The following is a 12,995-nucleotide window of genomic DNA, read 5'->3' as shown; positions in this document are numbered from 1 at the left end:
CTTTATATTAACAATTATATTACTTGGCAATATTGCTGTTCTAATGCCTTATTTTTTTCTTATTAATAATCATGGCAATCACACAATAATATTAATATATGAAGAATTAAAGGTCAACACTGGGGAATCTGTGTCTAATTTTGGCATCAAAGAAAAAGATTTAGGTAATTAATATATTACATTAAACCAACTCTTTGATTTTTTATAAAAAATACACTTCCGACAAATTGATTAAATGCATTTTAATTTATTTAGTGAACGTTTAGTTTAAACAATTCAGAATTTCTATACTTAACCTATTATCAGAGTAATATGGGAAATTTAGGTCAAATGCTAAGCAGATCTGATACATTTAAAATAGATTTTCCATTGTTTTCGAGGAGGTTTTGCAACATTCTTCACATAATTTTTCATTGATTTCAAGCATGTGTTTCATTAATTTCAAGCAGATTTTCCATTGGCTGCAACAGATTATTCAGATGTTTTTAAGATACTTTCAGTTTTTGTAAAGAGTTTTGTTGATTTAACAGATTTTTCATTGATTTCAAGCAAATTTCTCAGTTTTTAACAACAGATTATTCAGATGAGAATGATGAGAATTTTCATTTATTTTTAACTAATAAATTATTGATTCCAAGAATAATTTTCCTAAAATTATGTGTAATGTCACATTTTTTTGCAAATAAATAAAATAGTTTTTAAATAAATTTATTTTCTACTAAATGTTGTAGTTTTAAAAAGATAAATAAAGCAGACGATCTCAGATACAAAGATTACAAGAAATTAGCTGATTTATTAGAAAAATAAACAAACAATTTAAAATTTAGAGAAAATAAATGACAAAGTTGGGTTGCCAATATTTACGGAGTTAGAGGACTACAAAATGTACCTGCCGATCAGATTTTTGACTGTCTTAGACAACTATAAGATACAAAATATGTACAATATACATAATTTGCACTTCGTTGCCATTGGAAAAAATACAATGAAAAATATAGTTTACTATAAGTTTCGTAGCATAATTACTCTTCATTAGTTTAACGAGAATTTTCATTGGTATTAAGATAATTAACCAGTACTTTTATAAGCAAATGTTTCACTGATTCACGACAGATTTTAAAAAAGCTGAGATTTTAGATTTATGGCATTTTATACACAGAATTTACACAGCAGCGATTTATCATCCCTTGTAAAGTATTTTACTTTGATTTTCTGTCCACATCAAATATGCGCCAGAAATCCCATATCTACAAAAACATTTTTTTTTCTCAAATCATTTGCACTATATTTCTTTAAAAACCGTCTTCAGGTACATAAATTGCGTAAAGTAGAAAATAACACAGTACAAACATATGTAAATCAACAAAGAACAAATAATAAATAAGAACGACATGATCTAAATATTTCTTCAAAGTGTTTTTAAATTGTATACGTTTTTGGCCAAGATAACTGATGTTGAGTCCATGTTTGTTCTATGCTCCATGTTTTTGTCCAGTGCTTGTTCTATTGTTCTGAGAGAAAATGGGTTTGCATTTTGATGCACTTGCTGAAGGATTGACAGATTGAGTTTAGAAAGTATTATTATGATTTAAACCATGATTGACGACATTTTTCTTTAAATATTGGTGCTTATATTCGAATCGGTGTCCTTTCATTCTTGTCCTCTGTGTATTTTTAGCTGAGCCAATATAATCTGCTGGAAAATCCTTACATAGAATTCGGTAAATGACATTTTTAGAATCATTTGCTACTAGTAAACTTGTACAGACGAATTTTTGTAGCATTTTACAAACCAAATATCTGGGTTTGTTGCATGGATTTGATACTTTTAGTTTTTGTATTTATTGGTTGTTCATTATTGTCATTGATAATTTAGGTTTGAACAATAAATCTGTAAGAATTGGATATCTTTTAAAGGTTACTCTATTGGTTGTTTTTGAAAATATAATTAGTTGAACTAGAATTTTGCAATGTATTAAATGCTATTCTAAGTTCATTATTAATTTTGTAAAGCCCTGGATTGAACTAAACTATCAATTGTTTTCAAATTTAGAATTTAAAGGTTTTTCCTTTAGATTAAGTTTGTCTTTGAGTTATTTTTATGGATAACTTATCTTAAGAATGCATTCATTACATTATCAATGCATTTTTCCAATTCAGTTGTGTTTTTACGCTACATAGTTTTTATGCTTTGTAAGCTAACATTTTCGGTTTATTCCTCTTGATATGCATTGGATGACAGCTCTTATACATTAAATATTTCATAGTATTCTTTTGAGTACGTTTTTTTTATTTTTAGATGTCCATTTTGAATAAGTATATCCATATATAACACTTTTACTGATTTTAAAGACGTTTGAAATGTGAATTATATTTTGCAAAATTTATTTGAATATAAACAAAATCACGTTAATGAAACCTTTTCAAAATATAGGCTTAAAAGTGTGAATGTTTAGAAAATATGATTCTAGTTTTCATAACGGAGCTATGCTATGAGTTACAATGGCCGCTTTTTTGTAGATTATACTGAATGGACGAAACATATGTAGTTGGATAACGTTACAAGATAAAATGTATCTTGAAAACGGAAGCAATTCAATGTAATCACAATATTGATTAATATTAAAATAAATGAAACAGTAGGTTTTGTGTCAACTCGCCTTTTATTAAGATACAGTAGTTATGTTACAACGTCAATTTCTTCATCGTGTTCTATGTTTGTGTATAACGATGTTACAATAACAGTACGGTAACCAATATTGCATCGTTAGGAAGAGGTTAGGGTACATCTTTAATTTTATCTAAAAAGTCATCCGAGTTTTTTATGAGTGATGGTAGATTTTGAACATTTATTGTCCTGTAGCTAATGGTCCAAATATACGTAAATCGGTTTTATAGGTGACAAACAAGTATATGCTATGGGCGTCCTGGTGGTGGCACAATTTTATTGTGCAGTTTTAGGAGAATATAAAAGACTGGTGTACTTGGATTTTGTGCTATCATAAAATATATCGAACTTTTGTAAAAATCTAAATTTATACCACTGTTATTAAAAAGTTTTAAATGTTAGAATAGAATTGGTCAGTAGGGTTTCGTCTAGTTTGTTTATATGCATTGTTATCACTTAATTGTTTGTTTATATCAGACACTTAATCAAGTGTATTTCCTTTATCAACATCTAAAATTACTCTCATTTTGTTTATCCGTAAATGTGATATGGTTTTCATTTGTTTGTTGTTTTTCATAGTATTATTGATTTTTTAATATTTAGGGTGTTTAAAAATCCTTTAGGGCTTTTAGATAGGATTAATTAGACCATTAGGAAGAAATAGTATCCTGTGAAGTCACGTTATACAACTGTTAGTATTTTATCTTTTTTATGTGATTTTCATTTTTAAAATTCACATCGTAAAAGCTTGCAATGCAAATAATTCCATGTCTTCGAAGACTCGGAAGATATGTAAGGCTGATTAACGAGAAATCAACAACAAAAATATTACTCTTCGTTTAAAATGTTCCTTCATTTATATGTAAAAACAATTTACGTTCTGAAAACTTAGATTCTTGTAATAAATTTGCTAAAAACAATATTCAGTTTTAATTTTAACGAAAAGGCCAATAGTATCTTACGTGATAATATCGCTGGACTTGCTAAAGCTGGTTTTCCTTATTTAGTCTGTAATGTTGATTCTTAAAATGAAATGTGAAAGATATTTTAGTTGTTTATATCAAAATATTATAGTGTTTGTAATAGTTTAGTTTTATAAAATAGTTGTTAATTATGATAAAACCAATAGTTAATAGTTCGATTTGTTATTGCACTTAAAAGTAAAGGTTTTTGTGGAAATATAAAGCATTATATTATAAGACAGTAAATCTGGAAGCAGAGATTACAGAGTTGTTACATCGTGTATTTTTCTAAAGATTTGTCTCCTAAAGGCAATAACAGAACCGTGTTTTTCGAGTCCGGCTACGAGAGAATTAGACAGTGACATTAAGCTGATAATCCACTGTGACGCAATAAACATTTGTTTCCGTCCAGTCAGAAAGAGCTCTGCTGTACTCTGGGATACTATTACATCGATGTTGACATTTATAAGTTAGAACTACTAAGTCCAATCAAAGCTTTCACAAATTAAAGTGTGGTAACTATTTTAACTTTTCTTCATTTATATTGAATATATTATATGATAACACTATATCAAAACCAAGTATGTAAGTAATATTTATACCTAATTAATCATTACAAGGAATACATTTACAGTGGACATAAAAAATTATGTTATTTGTATACTGTGTAATATTGTATATTTTATTTTGACAATACTCTGTAGGCATAAAACTTGGCAACTACCACGACTCATTTTTGCGGTGTTACACATGTCTTGGTTACAAAAGAATTTTTGTTTAAGATATTGCAGTCTTCACTAAATTTACACATTTATAAACAAGATTACATAAAACACTGTATACTTTAAATGTTTTTTTTTTATTTATCGACACGTCATTTAGCAGATATTATGTGTGATAGTGTGCTTTGATTGTTTATAATTGAATTAAATGATGCAATGTTATTCATATCGGTAAAGTTAATCGCTAAAATTGTTCAAACTAATATAACCAATAATGTTATTGAACTTTTGTTTTTAAACTTAAACTTAAAATCTAAGACACCTCATAAATACCGATATGTAAGAGTTTCTGTCTCGAATCTTTATCTAAAAGAGGTAAATAATTTGTAGGTAAATTCGTATGTTTGGGTAGTTTAGCAAGTTAATGTATGACTTTTTTTATTACATTTTACCTTAAAAATAGTATTGATTCATATACCTGGATGCGGAAACATATCAGGAATCATACTGAAAAAACTATTACATTTTAAATTAACATACCAATAAACGGTTAGTTTTTATTTAACTTCACGTTTGTTTCTTACTGTACCTGTATAAGACAAGAAATATATATTAATATATTTTATTGATTAAAACTTAATGTAATTTGAACCTCTGAGTTTGAATCAACATTATCTTCGTTTCGAATAAATGAATGATTAGAACAGTTTTACAATCTAATAAATCAACCGTGTTGAAGTCGTTATTTCGTTAAGTTGTAATTCATTTAAATTGATTAATGTATTAATCATAAGCGATCGATTGAATGTAGTAGTAAGTAATTGCGGTAAGGGTTGAATCTATCCTCCTTTATTATTTATTTTAAATTAACTTATACTAGACGTAGGTGGAAAGGCAACGCAACGCGACAGTAATACAGTTGTGCATCGGGAAAGGTGTGAATTTATTTTCAGTTTAATTGTCAGAAAACACGATAACTGTTACAACTTTTTTAAACCTAACTTAGTAATAAGGTGCGTTACTGGATAATTTCGTTACCTAGATGAAAAAAAAACTTTTCAAAAGTTACATTGAGTATTCCATAGCACTAGTCACAAATATAAATTATTGTAAAAGCTTCGATCGAATTCAAAAACCTATTATACCTAATTCTGCTTTGTTATAGTATGTACTTGAAAAAAATTTAGGGTTTTAGAATTTTCAGGTCATTGGACCTTCGTCATAGCCTAGTGGTGAAGTTGCCGAGAGACCATTGGTTCGTATCCGGGGAGGTCAAAACAAACTTTGAAATGGATTTATAACTATTTCTCTTAGAAATAGTTTGTACATTCAATTAAACGGCGTGTTTTGTTTTTTACGTGTTTCTTGCAAAGTGTATCGTAAACATTTTTATAACCATACGATAACACCGAAGCATTACATGTACTCTTGTACAAGTAATTTTTAACTAGATGAACTAAAAAAGTGCATATTAAAAAAAATCATTCATGTAATTATTCCACTGTTTCTAAAAGCTTTTAATCTAGTAGGATTTGCACACATTTTTAATTATATTGCCATACCAACCGATTATGATTATTCATTTAGGAGTTGAGATCAGGATATGTGTACTTGATCTTACAATTAAATATTCATATTCCATTAAAAATATTACCGAACCGAAGTAACAAAATTCTTTTGTAAAAACAGGATTAATAATTTATTGCAATGTAGTATACTGTAAAAGAAGGCTCTGAATCTTTTCGTGTGATTTCGCTATTCTTTTAATATATTTTCGATGGGAAACGCCCCATGAAACAGAAACTAGTTAAGGTATTTAAAAATGTTCGAATGTTTCCCAAAAAATCAGAATATTCCTAAAACTTTCAAACATTAAATGCAAACAGTGGGTCTAAACAAATATATTAAACCCATTAAGTATATTGTTGTCCACATAATATGTTTCGATATGTCATCAATAAAAAAATTAAAATTATTTTGCCTCAAGCGGTATTACATGATTATCCTGAGTTAGATAGTAGTATTCGCATATCATATTTAATCTAACTAAGACGAAATGAAGGTATTGGGACTGTATAAAGGTCAGCTATTGATATTCTATCACGTGTGTAGTTACGAGTATATCATAATATTCTTTAGTAATAATTTTAAATCTCTTTTTGGTACTAATTTATTAACCCTAAAATGCATATTATTAAATGGAAAATATAATAACTTCATCCATTATAAACAGAGGGCATTGCATAAACAAACTTTCTTACTTCATTAATAAGTTGAATTTGAAAGGTGGGATTTTACAACTATTAATTCCAGCTAAAATTGTTAAGTGAAATACTTTGAATTCACATAGTACTTTACAAAATTGTTCACAAAACTAAAAATGATATTATACCTTTGAACTTTAATTTCCTGGTCTTGATATAAATGAATTTACCATTCCTGTTTTACGTGGAAGTTAGCTGTATTTTTGATTGGCAAGTACAAAACACCATTCAAATAAATTCCGTATATTAAAATATGTCTATGTATCTAATATTATATCAAACTGAAAATACGTGATATTATAGTAAATTACTGGAGGATTTTTTTTATTATTCAATTAAAACTTATATTTATTTACGTTCATTGAACCACAGTGCGTTCAACTAATCTGGAACAAGAAAGTATGTTAACAAGTGGCAGAAGAGCACATTTTTCTATTCTAGCCTATCGTGTTTTAATGTTTGTTTCGAGAATCATTTCATAATAAGATTTAGTTTAAACACCAATAATATTTCATTCATCTGAACTTCTTTTTTATTTATTAAAATTAGTACTTAAGTAAATATTTGTAAATGTTATGGAATATGTAATGTTTTCAAAGAATTCCACACAGAATTACTTAAATTATACACTACTAAGGAACATATAAGATCCGAATATAGTGTCCCTGTATCTCACTAATGCGTCATGTAAAATGTATGGAGCTTGTGGGATACATGGCAAAACCTACACGTATCCAATATGTGTCAGTTAAGTACGAAATCCAACATAGACGGTGATTGTAAAGGTAGATAAAGTCTTGTGTTTTGTTCATTAAATCTCTTCATAATAGTCTTTATGTAGGTTTTCTTTCGTATTAGATTCCTGACTTATTCTGGCCAAATTTAAACTAAGTTAAACTTAAAATATGACGTCTGATCAAAGTATTTCAAGTCTTTTCAAATTATTTTAATCCTGGCTTGAATCTGGAACGATGTAAACTTAATTCCTTGTTAACTAGAAATATGAACTTATTCTCATGCACGGAAAAAATAATAACAATATAATAAACACATATAATTAGGTCGATCAGATTAATCTTTTTAAGTTTACCTTATTCTATAAATATAGTTCGATGACAGCAGTGTCTTACTGTACTCCTTCTTCCCACCACAGCATTCATAGAAGCCTTTTAAAGGATATCAGAGTGACCGAAACGCCACTAACCATATAGTGACAACTAAACTAACTAAAGTAGCTGTATAAATCTGATTGGATTGGAAGAAGTACAAAGGTAAAATAAATACATTTCACAATACAGCTATTGATTGGTTTAATCCATTTTCAACTTTAAACATATTGGGAGTGAAGTTATAAAATATGTAAATTTTCTAAAATTTATTCAAGTATCCGATAAATAGGGGAAAGGGATCAGTTAAATACGATTGTACATTTTTTATAACCAAGTGTTTTTCCCATACATATTGTTGGATTAAGTTATTTTAGTTATTTAAAATGCATGTTGTATGTTCAGTAACAAACTTAAAAAGACATATTACATGTATATTCAAATACACTTTAAACTAAATATAAAAATGTTATTCTTAGTTAATGTAACATTTAATATCATGGTTTCAATAAACAGATATTTATTAAGCACATAATAATCATTTCAAATGCATGTCGGTGTATAATTTATTAAAATAAAACACAGGCTACATAAATCTAGCCTGTGATAAATCTAGCCTAGATAAATCCACCACAGCATTCATAGAAGCCTTTTAAAGGATATCAGAGTGACCGAAACGCCACTAACCATATAGTAACAACTAAACTAACTAAAGTAGCTGTATAAATCTGATTGGATTGGAAGAAGTACAAAGGTAAAATAAATACGTTTCACAATACAGCTATTGATTGGTTTAATCCATTTTCAACTTTAAACATATTGGGAGTGAAGTTATAAAATATGTAAATTTTCTAAAATTTATTCAAGTATCCGATAAATAGGGGAAAGGGATCAGTTAAATACGATTGTACATTTTTTATAACCAAGTGTTTTTCCCATACATATTGTTGGATTAAGTTATTTTAGTTATTTAAAATGCATGTTGTATGTTCAGTAACAAACTTAAGAAGACATATTACATGTATATTCAAATACACTTTAAACTAAATATAAAAATGTTATTCTTAGTTAATGTAACATTTAATATCTTGGTTTCAATAAACAGATATTTATTAAGCACATAATAATCATTTCAAATGCATGTCGGTGTATAATTTATTAAAATAAAACACAGGCTAGATAAATCAAAATAAATATTAACAATATCAAAGCTTTTATTGTTGTAATATTTATTTTTAAATATTTTTGAAGTACCTGTATTTACAAATTAAGCAGACGCAATTTAACTTTTTGATATTTAAGTATGTTTTGTTTTCTACGAAATTGTAAGATGAATAACAATATTCTGTCAAACACACTGTATATATTATCATATACTCTTATAATATCATAGCGAGCTACAACAAGTTGTAGTCTTTATATGTTTTATAAAGTAGAACACCACGAATGCATTGGTATTTTATTCTCTTGTTGTAGCTAGATTAAAAATAATTGACGTATCTTGGTGAACTTATCATGTTAGGTGATAAAACTGCTAGCGGAAGGAACAAATGCATCAAACTGAGGGAAGAGCGGTGACGGATGTACGGTAAAGGATTAATGCACAGGTTCACGTGTCGGTTAGCCGCTGGGCTACAAGCTCATAACAAAGTTTGCTCATATAATGTTAGCAACAGTGAGCTGCATGTGAGCCGTGTAACTAACTTGTGCCGTTCATCCCACCTTGCTGTCAGTTTTCAATCAATAACAAGGACTTTAAGCTAATGGAAAGGACCAATGGTGGATATTAGTGTTGTCAAACACCCACATTGAATGCGATATACGTGTTCGTAGTCATTTACAGCTTAGATTACTCAGACTAGTGGGGAAAAATTATCAACCAGCTGCCAGAAAGGATTAGTAAGAGTGCGTTGTAATCCCTGTGACTAATTAGAGGTTTTTTCATCTCTTATTTTTCATGCGTTTGTGTGTGTGCGTGTGTGTGGGTGTTTGTATGTGTATTGATCCATCATTTAAAATCTACTGTACCAGTTGTAGTTTGGTCGGGTAAACAAGGCAAAACAGACTTTACCAGAAAACTACTAATGCAGAGGTAAATTACACTAGCCATAAATTGACACTTTTTGGCATAATATAATTCACTTGAACTATAATTGATCATACACGTGCGATGCCTTCGCCATGGCATGCGAAGCTAAGGGTTTATAATAACTCCTAGTGTATGAAAAATATATACTATAAATTTGTACTCTAGTTAATAAGGTGTAGATAAATAGATTTTTGTTTTAGCTTAATTGCGTTTTATTCTAAACATTGAAACACACACACACACACACACACACACACACACACACATATATATATATATATATATATATATATATATATATATATATAAAAGGTGTTTACTAAAGGTTTTCTAATATTGTAGTATTTTGTTCTAGACGTGAAAATGAGCAAAAAACCTCATATGGAGGTATGTCCTAAAACTTTTAGATTTCTGTTTTTTTATATCAGTAAAGATAAAGTTATGAAACTTTGCATTGTGTTGACCTTTTGTATTCCCATTTGAGAAAGAAATACGAACAAATTATCTTTACCAAAATCGATACCCTGTATAAATATTTTAAAAGAATTTTTAAATATCGTAACATTTATTCTAAATATAGCAGTGGTTGTTTCATTAAACTCGAATAAAAAACAACTGATTAGTACTACCAAACATATACCATGTTTTACAACATTACGTACTCAGGGAATATGAAAGTCAAATTTAAAAAAACAAATAACATTTATTAATGATACATTAAATATAATTATTAGATGTAGAGTAGAAGTAAAACACTCACAAAATCGGGTAGTCCTCACTTTGACACAACAACTTATAAGAATTGCTCAAAGTGGCGTCCTCCGTTAAAAATGCAGGCATCAAAGCGCCTCCTCATTGACTGGCAGACTTTCAAAAATTCCAGGTGTCTGCTGGATTATACCAATGCCATTTAATATCCTTGCTCACAACTCTTCGATGTTATCTACGGTAGTAGAATAAACCAGTGACTTGAGCCCTATAGGAAAAAGTCTAAAGGATTAAGGTCGGGGGACCTAGCAGGCCAAGGAACTGGGCCTCCGCGACCATTTGTTGTTGTATGCTCTATCCAAATAGTTTTTAACATTTAAACTGATAGGGCTGGAATCCCGTCTTGCATAAACCACATATTATTGCGGGTGTTGAATGGCAAATCCTAAAGGACAGTTGGAAGGTCATCAGTCAAAAACTGCAAATATGTCTGGCTGTTAAGAATATTTGGTAAAAAAACTTACAAATACTTTGTCACCAATTATGCCAGCCCAAATATTTAAAGAAAACTGATATTAGTGACGATACTGTGTAATTTCATGTGGATTATCAATGGACCAAATGTGTGAGTTATGGGAATTGGCAATCATGGTTCTTGAAAACTTGGCCTCATCTGTGAAAAACACCTTACTCAAGATATTTTGATTCACTCATTTTTGTATAAATAACTGACAAAGCTGGATTCGAGGATGGTAATCACGAGGTAGCAGTGAGGGAACCCGTTTTACGTGGTAAGGATGAAGTTGTTGTTCACGTAGTATAGTCCAGACTGTTTTATTGCTAACATTGAACTGCAAACCAATTTCTCTAGTACTTTTGTTGGGGTGGTCTGATATGACATCTAATATGGATTCTTCCAATTCAGGAGTTCTTACTGAAACCTGTCGGCCTGCGTTACCTGGTTTTTGGTGTGAAAAGCTTCATGTCTCTGCAAGTCGTCGATTAATTGTTGAAAAAGTTCTATTACGATTTTGGAAACATTCCTGATACAGTCTTTTCGCTGCAGTACCACTACAATTATCAAGGCAATTCATTAGATTCATGTCTGCTAATTCTGAATTGGTAAAATGGGTCATATCATTATTTGCCATTCCTGTTGGTAACGAAAAAAAACTAAATCATAAACACTTACTAATTAAAACAAACAAAACTTTATACTAAAGTTATTGGAATGGACACAAAACAACTTTTACATTACATAAGAAATAGGTTAAGTTAGTTATGAGTAAAATGCAAAAAATGCCAGTAACATAAACAACTTTTAATAGCTTAAATAAACAGTTGTTCACATTATTGAGCTCATTAACTTTAAATCAGCTGTTCAGAGTAAAACAGTTTAGGAAACTATACTTCCTGTTGTATAATGATGTAAAACATGGTATTATGTTTGGTAGTACTAATCATGTTTTCTATTTGATTTTAATGAAACATCGACTGTTAGATTAAGAAAAAAGTTTACAACATTTTATTATTCTTGTAAAATTTTCATACAGGGTATTGATTTTGCGGAATTCAACATCCAAATTTATGATTGGCCGCCATTTTGAAACGGGTAAAGATAATTTGTTGATATTTTCTTCTCAAATGGGTATACAGAAGGTAATTATTTCTGATAAACACTAAATCTTGAGGAATAGCTCTTTTGAACCACCATCCCTTACATATTATTTTGAAACTACGTATCTTTTTAAAGTTATAGCAGTAGGTATAAATACAATACTTAATATATATATAGTTTTAACGGCTTCTCAAAAACGTTTATAACTTCATATAAGGTTTATATTTTCATACAGAATGTAAGTTTGAAAGTCATAACGTCTGCTATTATTTAATTGCTACAAAAATAATATATGAGAGAATTATGTTAAATAATTATTACTATTAGTTAAAAAAACATATAATAATGGTATCTGAGTAAATTTGATGCTTTGCGAATTCAGATGTTGCTTGGGGAAACGTTTCTCGCGGACTGTTACGTTATGACACAAAGTTGTCTATAGATGGTTTTCCAAACCACAACGCCCCAAACCAGTTATACATGCTTGGGCTCACAATTTTGCCCCTGTTTGTGTGTAAATAAAATATGCTCTGAAGCAGCTTTACAAGTTAAAAGAAGAAATGTCAGTATTGTAATTGAAAAAAGATCTGCTATGATGATATTAGGTAATATTAATTATTCATAATACAAATTACTATCCAAAGTATTTTACATTTAAGCTCTACCAAACGTAATATTTTACGATCAAGCAAATTTAGGCACTTTAAAATAAATAATTTGTTTATAAAAATACTAAAGGGTTTACACACACACACACACACACACACACACACACACACACACACACACACACACACACACACACACACCACACACACACACACACACACACACACACACACACACACACACACACAC

At 29.3% G+C, this 12,995-nt stretch overlaps 1 protein-coding gene across 2 annotated transcripts in view; it reads left to right on the top strand.

Moving 5' to 3' along the window:
• LOC124359294 (5-hydroxytryptamine receptor 1) overlaps positions 1-12,995 on the top strand; it is a 411,266-nt gene that overhangs the window by 333,237 nt on the left and 65,034 nt on the right. The window lies entirely within an intron of this gene.

Source organism: Homalodisca vitripennis, chromosome 4 (assembly GCF_021130785.1).
Source record: "Homalodisca vitripennis isolate AUS2020 chromosome 4, UT_GWSS_2.1, whole genome shotgun sequence".
Lineage (NCBI taxonomy): Eukaryota > Metazoa > Arthropoda > Insecta > Hemiptera > Cicadellidae > Homalodisca > Homalodisca vitripennis.
The sequence above is the reverse complement of the archived record's forward strand: the minus strand, read 5'-3'. Positions and strand labels throughout refer to the sequence as shown.